Below are 8,391 nucleotides of genomic sequence, written 5' to 3'. Positions count from 1 at the left end.
CTTTCTTTTTGCTACAAGAACAAATGATAATATTTTGGTCAGCATAAATTAGAAGCTCTACAGAACACTGCAGAATGTTTTATTTCATCTCCATGACAAACATGTTAAGTGGTAGTTCTAAATGTGAGACATTTAATATATCTTATACAATGTATAGATAAATCTAAATAGGGAGTGAAGTTAAGTCTTGGCTTTTTACTATTTCTCTTTTGCCTAACTTTGTCTCTTCTGTGTTGTTAAAAAGATTTGACTGGCTCCAACAAGTAATCCTGTTATGTATATTCTTGACTGTAAAACTATGAATGTTGGAACTTGCAGTATAGATTTAGTCAACATAAAAATTGCCGGTGTCATGTTCAGTTGTTGACAGTTTTACAGTGTAAAAACAGTCAGACACACTTCAAGGATTAAATGTACCTTTGCTGAGCACAATGAAGAACAATTATCTTTAAATAGCTATCACTGTGATGTAAATGGGTTGCTTAATGTAAATACTTTTGAATAATGATACAGTCAGCGTTTAGATTGGTTCACTTTAAACCACGCTTTCACTTTACACATTTTATGCCATTGATGACGTTCTCCCGGGACAATGAAGGCTTAATATAAAGCACAAAGGAAGTGCATAACCCATTGCACAACCAAAGCAGGAAGAATATATCGCTTTAGTTTCCCAGGTAGCTATCAGTAGCTATCCCCAGGTACCGGAAATGCCGAACATTGGAACAACCGGATTAACTGTGGAAACTCTACCCGGCTAATGCAAAAGAGCCCCATTGACAGAGAAGGCAAAGAAGGCGCAGAGGGAGAACGATAAAAACCGAGGTAAAACAAGAGCGAACATCATTCACTCATTGGACTTGAGAGGGTTCCAAACCGACATCCAGTTGGCATTCCTTCTACTCGATCAGTATGTAACGGAAAATAAGTAAAAACGGAAAGTGATCCAGTTGTCTTTGTGCAATGGCGCCAATGACAATAATACCACTTGGAAACGATGGGGGGGAGTTGAAAACGTGGTCTTTCTTACACTATAACACACAAATATTAAGGTGGTATAAATCTTCTCATCCAACTCTCTGAAAGAACGTTATATCATACTGGAAAATCCAACTACAGCAAGCACTGAAAACCCAGGTGGATGGGTGTAGGTTAATAAGCATTAAGCAACAGTTTGACATATTTGACAACTTAAAAAATAAAAACATTCAGCGGTCTTGCTGTTGTTTTTAATGGAGGGAGTTATCACTGAGGTTTCACAGCAAGGCTGCTAACAGTTCACGACAAAAACAAGCTGGAAGTGGAAAAAGTAGTGAAGGAAAGTTTGTAGTGGGATCCTTATGGGAACAAATTGGCTGCGTTAGGGGAGTTTCTGTTAAGTGTTGTAGATTCAAATATGCTGTTTAGTGGCAGCTGCAGCTGACTGGTGGTTATGGAAACAAGTGAGCAATGCATGACACGCTTTTTATCAGCACAAAATATGGTTAAGGCAGCAGTTTTTCTATGACAAAAAAGCACACGTGAGCGTGCCCAGTCAGGTCAGCCATTTCTGGTGAGGTTATTAGTGAGGACAGCATTTTCTTTTGTTTCGCTAAGGCATATTCATTTGTCTTGTGCCTTGCCAATGGAATACAACATAAAACCTGTATGTTGCTATTGAGGATGGTTTACCGGGATTTTCAGGATTATTCTTGCTCTTCTCTTCTCTATACTATACAATTCTCTCACGTCTTTTATTGTTTAACCCTCCCAACTCCAATGTCATACAGGGAAATTATAGGGCTAGTGTTGCTGCTATATGGCTGTGGGTCCGAGCACTGGGACCAGTGCCAAACCTACACCAAGCTGTTTTCCTTTTTTTCTTTTTCTTTTCTTTGTTTTCTTGACCCTTTTGATAATGTCTCTCCTATTTCTATCATAGGTTAGGTAATTGGTTGCTACCTTTAGAGACGTACAGTATAATACCATGATATTTTTGCACATAGGTGAAATAGTTATGCCAAGTCAAAGTGAATAACAGTTGGTGCAAAGCATTACATCTGTTTAAAATTAAAAAGAGTTGCCACATTATGGAAAATTCTTTGCTTTGACTGATTGAATGTGATGATTGTTTCCAGTCATTATTTTCCCTCAAGGTACGTAGCACTGAGTTAATGTAACTTTTACTTTGTACTTCTGTGACGTTATATGCCTTACATTTTTTCTTCTTTTCATTTAATCTATGACCAAATTTATGTTTTTTCAGTTATCACTAATGACTTTCCTACCCGTCAATCCACAAATCTCCCCACTAGATTTAACAGTCTTATAGCTTAAACTAACTGAAACAAACTATCATTTTCTCCCTTTGAGGTTGGTTTCAAATATGAAGTTGGAGCATATTTAGTGATGGAAACCACCAGAAGTGCTAAAAATACCTCTGCCAGTCTGCTAGCCACGAGGCTCCATCACACACTCATTACCACACGACCTGAGGTTGGGAGGAGAGGAGAGAGGAGGGGATGTGGTCAGGAGAGAGGCACATAGCGTGTGTGTGTGTGTGTGTGTGTGTGTGTGTGTGTGTGTGTGTGTGTGTGTGTGTGTGTGTGTGTGTGTGTGTGTGTGTGTGTGTGTGTGTGTGTGTGTGTGTGTGTGTGTGTGTGTGTGTGTGCGTGTGCGTGTGCGTGCGTGCGTGTGTGTGTCTGCACAGAGTCAAGAATGGCTGTGGTCAGATACATTAGTATTATATGATATTTCCTATGGTCTCCTGGCATTTCTGAATGACGGCACATATTGCAGCCTACTGGGCTATTATTGAGATCTTGCATCACATCATTTCTGAAGAATTTGCAGTTTGTTTGTCTGGACAAATCCCCCTCTTCTCTAGCCCCCTCATCATCTCTCCCTTTCTCTCTGTCCTCCGCACTTCCAGCCTCCTTCCTCTTCCCCTCTTTTTTGATTTATTCCCCTGTTTCTCTCCATCCGTCCGTCCGTCTGTCTGGTGTTCTCTGTTCCAGCTGCCGAGTCCCTCCAGGACCATCAATCCTTCTCCTCAACCTATACCTGGCCCTTGTTCAGCAAACACACACACACACACTAAGCATCCACACGTGTACAAATATAAAGCCCTGATGTGCACGCATGCAGACACATGTAGTATGTATGCACGAACAAGCACTAAAAAATACACAGGAACACACACACATCAGGAAGCCAGAGGGGCAATCTGATCCTTCAGTCAACCTTGGAGTGAATCACACAGATGGAACTTCCAGGTTTGCTCCGAATCTGAAATCAAGACTAGCAAGACGATGTGCGGCTCCGTGTGCTGGCAGCAACACGGTCTGAGCTCGGCCCACGGACAGACACTGTCCTCCCCCACGTCTCACACCGGGATTATTTTTTTATTTGAAAAAAAAGAAAGAGATGGAGAAGACAAATATAATTTTAGTCTTCACTAAGTTATATGATGCAGTGTGTTACCTAATTGTATTTATTTGTATCAATGTACTGGTCATAAAAACACAAACACACACACACACACACTCCCACACAAACATATAAAATAATTACACTAGATGAGTAAAATAAAATATGCAAGAATATAATATAAATATAAAATTAGATAGATTAAACACATCTTCATATACACATATCATTTATACAAAGAATATACACTAGGGTTTTAAGTGTATTACTTTATCCTGAACCACAAAATGGCCCAGGGATCAAACAAAGCAATATTTTGCAGATGTCAGTGATATGAGCATATTCACATTAGGTTTGTAACTGCGGTCAACCTAATCGTGGTGAACCTCATGAAAGATTAATTTGTGTGTGTGTAAAAGTAATTGGTATTAATATTTGGTAACTGAGCCATTATACATCCGTTAATGTAGACTGCAGGAGAGGAATTGTTTTTGATTTAATTTATTTATAATTACATTTTGAAGTCTTGAAATGCTTTGCAGGTTACATTTGTTTACTGTAAATATGTGTGGACCCTTATCCCTGCTGTTGCCTGACTGGAATGTTGGGAGGCAACCTGCCACACAAACAACATTTAACGGTGCATAACACAACGGATCACTCTGTTCTCGTTATGGTTGTGTTTGGATAGCGTGTTCGGACCTCTGCTGGACGTCTGCAAGTGATCATTCTTGTCATGATCCCAGTTTTTAGTTTGTCTGTTCCTTGATGTATTTTGAAGTCTTTCTGGGTTTTCCTGCCTGTTTGATTGTCTGTCCTGGTCTAATTAGTTTCACCTGTTCCCATCAGCGCTGCAACCACCTGATCTTCTGTGCACCTTTATCCCCTCATTATTCAGATTATATTCAAGTCCTGCTTTCGACTCCAGTCATTGTCCTATTCTTGTTCTATTGTGCATTGTGAAGTTCTGTCCTGTCCTGTTCGGGTTTACCTCGCCTTGCATTGTTCTATCTTGTCTGGGCTAAGCTTTAAATAAAGGTATTTTCAGTTAAGTGTTTCTGCGTCCCGCATTTGGGTCCACTTACCGTGAAAATCACCATCCAACAGCTTGTGTTTGATGGAGGAGGGAAGATGTGTGTCTAAATATGATAGAGAGGAGGCCCCCGTGACAAATGACACACCATTGTGTTCGTCCATGAAGATCAGTTTCTCTGTACAACATAGATCAGGTGCAGCAGCTGCAGAGAGGAAGCATCGCTCGGTCTGTGAATTAAAATCCCTTTGCTGCTCGTGTGCGGCACCATGGGACACGGCTAAAAAGAAGACACATCTCTTCTCTATTCAGTCATTCAAGGTAACACGAACCAGAAGTGTGAATTTTCACTTATTTGTTGGATGCTTGAGGCACAGAGATGTGAGAGCTGTCCCACACACACTTGTTCATTAGTCCCTCTCCCCAGGCATTTAGAAGTGTAAATGATTGTATTTGGACATTTAAACAGGCAATTAAGGGAGTTGTCTGGGTAAACATTATCACATATTTTGACCCATTTCCATGTCAAAGAGCGCAGAGCAGCCCAATGCAAACACATGACATCAGAGAGAGACACTTACAGACATCTGTGTCGAAAGATTCTGAGACATGAAGTGTGAGACAAACAGGCGAAAGAGAACATTTGAAAAAAATAGTATACATATAGATATGTTTCTTGGTTGGCCAGCGACTCAAGGGTGCGTTTAATACACTTAATAATAAACCTTTTTTAACAGTTCCTGATTTACTAAGTGGGAGAGGTGATAGTGCCGAGAGAGAAGGAAAGATGAGGAGTGAAATAAAGAAAAGAGGTCACATACAGGACCGGGTGTTGATGCGTGAAGCCGAGAGGAAAAGAGAGAAGAGGGTAAAGTGAAGGTGGTAATGTGCGCAATGGTCAATCTCAACATTGAAAGAAGAGAAGAGACACAAAGGGAAAAATACAGGAGAGGAATTGGAAGCAGAAAAACAGTGTAGAGGAAAGGAAAGAGGAGATGAGTTACATTTAGCTGGGTATTGTGGAGAATTACTTGAGTTAGCAGCTGTTTAAACATAATATTATTTATAGCGCTTTAATAGCATTGAGTTAAAGATTGGAAAAAACATCCAACCCTATTTAAAATGGAAAACAGACTCAAATCCATAATGCTGTCACATATAGTCAACCCCTTTTGTTCTGCAACATGTGATTTGTTTTTACAATACTTTATACGAGTTTTCTATATATCCTTTATTGTTTTAAATTGAAATAGCCCTTAAAGAAAAGAAGCTGGGTTAGTACAGAATGCTGTCTCTTTGAATATATATATATATATATTCTAAAAAAAATCTTCCTTTGGTGGTTTCTTTTATGGAGGAGTACAGTCATACATTTTTCCTTGAATTCATACACAGCGTGTTATTGCATGCAACATTTAAAGAAAATGCATAGGGATAAATACAAAGTGCATGAAGTAATTTTGTGGAAACAACCTCTTCTAAGGATTTTCTAAAGGAAAAAACAAGAAAAGCTTAGATGTATGAAGGCCTGAAGAAGCCTAGACATATCACTTTTTACTACCTTAAAAGCCAAAGCTGTAACTTATGGTCCATAGTAATGACATATATCAATTTAAAATAAAATTATATATGTATACATTACCTTTTTTTTCCTTTATGAATACTGTGATAACACACTTTACGGTGAGACAGTTTTGAAAATAATGTATTATTTGTAACTTGAGTTATTACATTAATACAACTAGCAATGATTTTTGAAGTTGTAAGCACTATGAAATGCTGTGGTTAGGATCGGATTGGGATTGTCAGATTTCTACAGCTGTGGAAAAAACCTTAATAAATAATATGTTTAAGTAATTTAGCAATTCTAGTTTTGGTGTTATAACTGTTATAACAAAAGTATGTCTCATGAGTCAATTCCCTTGACTGTGGATTTGTACGCTGGGTACTTTCAGTCTAAAATGTGCCGTTTTACAAAAACACTCATTATTTATTCTGGTAAGAGTTTGCTCATCTCTGTATGACTCCTTCTCTCTCTGTTCCTCCAAGAAACGTTGCTCATCCCTCCAGAGACCCACCTGATGTGTTTGACATAAGGTGAGCGAAAGAGAAGAGACACGTTGTACTCTTAAGAATGTCCTCCTGACTTTGCCATACCACGTCCTTCACTCACAAACTCATCACATGTCCTTCTCTCTGTCCTCTGACTCTCCATTCTTTAAACCTTACCACTCACCCAAACCACTGGATGACTGAACTTTTGCTCCTGCGCTCAAAACAAACCGCAACAAGTGGTCGTACATACCTACAAACACACTCACATGGAAACACAACGTTTATGTAAGCACTTCACATCTCCCCAACTGGAAAACCCGTTAGACGTAGAACATGCAGTTAAATGCACAACATATATCACACACATTTCCCCCACGCAAACACACACCTGCTAGGAAAATAACCATCTTTTATGCCAAAGGCGAATATCGTCATCATAAAAAAGGAGTGAGAGACAGGAAGGAATTGAAACAACTAAAGGAAGTGGAAGATCAGAAGCAGTAAAGAAGATAAGAAAGTGAAAGGATGTAAACATTGGAGAGATGAAGCTCTTCTTGTATAAAGTCTTGCTGTGGTCATCTAGTGTAAAAATACACGTTTGTATTCACTGCAACTTAGTTCAAAGAGCACTCCACCGATTCAGTTCCATACTGGAGGATTATTTTATCTAACAATTTTACTTTACTTGAATATTTCCATGAAATGCTACTTTATACTTCTACATTGTACTTTTTACTCCACTACATTTATTTAACCCTAACAGTTACTAGTTACTTAATACATTTGTAAACACATTATATGATACAGTAATGTAATACAGCATTAGAGCCATTCAGCATAACAAGTAGTTTTGATACTTTAAGTACATTTAGCTCGAAAATACTTCAAAATGGTGTCATTGTGCAGAATGAGTACTTTTACTTGTTGTACTTTAAGTATATTTTAGTGCTTACACTTTTGTGCTTTTACTTATAGTATAATCTTTAATTCAGGGATTTTACCTGTAATGGAGTATTTTAAAACCATAATGTTTGTAATTTTGCTTAAGTACAGGATCTAAGTACTTCTTCCAAACTGCATGTTATGCAAGCAGCAGCTAATTTAGCCTCGAGTCTCAAACATCGATGAGAAGCAGGCTGACTCACTCTCTTCATCATTTAAGGACATTTATCAGATGTTGCACATTCTTTCAGGAGCCAGAGAAGTTTTTATTCAACTTTATTTACATATGCTAAGAGATTTTGATGTGAAAAATCTGTGGAGCTCACTTTTACTTTATGTAACTCTTGGTGCTGTTCTTGTATAGTAAAATAAAAAATAAAAACAAAACCATAAAATAAAAATGGTGGCAGAAAATGCCAAATCCATCACAGAATAGGGTTTACTGCTGGGAAAACCTTTATCTCACCGCTTACTGTCATGCAGCTAAACTGAATTTCTCTAGAATTCTACATTAGCTCCTTTTTACAACTAAATTCCTGTTACTGTTGTTATGTATGCACCATTATACACCAAAGCAAATTCCTTGTATGTTTATTCCTAGTTGGCAGCAAACCTGTTTCTGAATAAATATTCTTTGCCTTCCGTGTATGAGTGATAAATTGCCCACTCAACAGTATTGTATCACTCTGCCAGGTTGTCAAATGCATCGCTGTGGTAGCTCAGTGGAATTGGAGAGCAGTTTATTTCACAATACCTTGTTGCCTTCACAGTGAAAACCCGGCCAAAGAAAGGAAAGGTTCAAACCTCAAAGTCCCGCGCAGCGCTGAGGCTGATTGTAGAGTTATTACAGGCAGTCTATCTCTCAGATAGACATCGCTGTGAGAAGAACTTGACAGTTGTTCCAGAGCCAACAGTGTTTGTAGGAAGCTGCCAAATCCAGGTTGAGGATTTCA

This window comes from Gymnodraco acuticeps, unplaced genomic scaffold (genome assembly GCF_902827175.1).
Source record: "Gymnodraco acuticeps unplaced genomic scaffold, fGymAcu1.1, whole genome shotgun sequence".
In the NCBI taxonomy this organism is placed as follows: domain Eukaryota; kingdom Metazoa; phylum Chordata; class Actinopteri; order Perciformes; family Bathydraconidae; genus Gymnodraco; species Gymnodraco acuticeps.
This window is presented reverse-complemented; position numbering follows the sequence as displayed.